We start from the raw sequence: 1,438 nt of genomic DNA, 5'->3' as shown, positions 1-1,438 counted from the left end.
CACTGTAGGGATGCACTTATTGATGAAGCCAGTGACTGATGTGGTGTACTCCTCAATGCCATCGGAAGAATCCTGAAACATATTCCAGTCTGTACTAGCAAAACAGTCCTGTAGTTTAGCATCTGCGTCATCTGACCACTTCCTTATTAACCGAGTCACTGGTGCTTCCTGCTTTAGTTTTTGCTTATAAGCAGGAATCAGGAGGATAGAATTATGGTCAGATTTACCAAATAGAGGGCGTGGGAGAGCTTTGTACGCGTCTCTGTGTGTGGAGTGAAAGTGGTCTAGAGTTTATTTTCCTCTGGTTGCACATTTAACATGCTGGTAGAATTTAGGTAAAACAGATTTAAGTTTCCCTGCATTAAAATCTTAGTGCCAGCATTGGTTTGTGGTGGTAAATAGACAGCTATGAAAAATATAGAAGAAAACTCTTGGTAAATAGTGTGGTCGACAGTTTATCATGATATACTCTACCTCAGGCAAGCAAAACCTTGAGACTTCCTTAGTATTCGATTTTATGCACCAGCTGTTGTTTACAAATATACACAGTACGCCACCCCTTGTCTTACCGGAGTCAGCCATTCTATCCTGCCGATGTAGCGTATATCCCGCCAGCTGTATGTTATCCATGTCGTCGTTCAGCCACGACTCGGTGAAACATAAGATATTACAGTTTTTAATGTCCCGTTGGTAGGATATCCTTGATCTTAGGTCGTCCATTTTGTTTTCAAATGATTGTACGTTGGCTAATAGGATTGATGGAAGAGGCAGATTACTCGCTCGCCGTCGGATCCTTACAAGGCACCACAACCTACGTCCATGATATCTCTGTCTCTTTCTCATGCTAATGACTGGGATTTGGGCCATGTCGGTTGTCTGTAGAATATCCTTCGCGTCCGACTCTTTGAAGAAAAAATCTTAATCCAATACGAGTTGAGTAATCGCTGTCCTGATATCCAGAAGCTCTTTTTGGTCATAAGAGACGGTGGCAGAAACATTATGTACAGAATAAATTACAAAAACATGAAAAAACACACATAATAGCACAATTGGTTAGAGGGCCGTAAAACGGCAGCCATCTCCTCCGGCGCCATCTTTGTATCATAGTATGTCTATCAACATACTATGATAGACAGAATGGTTTGTAAATTCTGAGTTGGCTTTCCTGCTTTAGAATGTCTGTTTGTGTACTTTAGAGGGGGATGGGTTGCTTGTATGATCCCTTTATAGAAAACATATTTAGAAAGATACCCAAAAGCATGTACTTATCTATCAAATGACAACCAACTTCAATGATATCTTAGATGCAGGGTGTTTGTGGTATCTGACACCACGCCGAAGCTCTTCCTCATTTGAGTCAAACTAGTGAACCAAGCCCTGTGTACTGGCTGGGGGTTTCCTGTGTGTGCATTATCATTTTCACTGGCTTTGACAACGA

Source organism: Coregonus lavaretus, assembly GCF_964263955.1.
Source record: "Coregonus lavaretus genome assembly, chromosome: 9".
NCBI lineage: Eukaryota > Metazoa > Chordata > Actinopteri > Salmoniformes > Salmonidae > Coregonus > Coregonus lavaretus.
Note: the sequence above shows the minus strand (reverse complement) of the source record.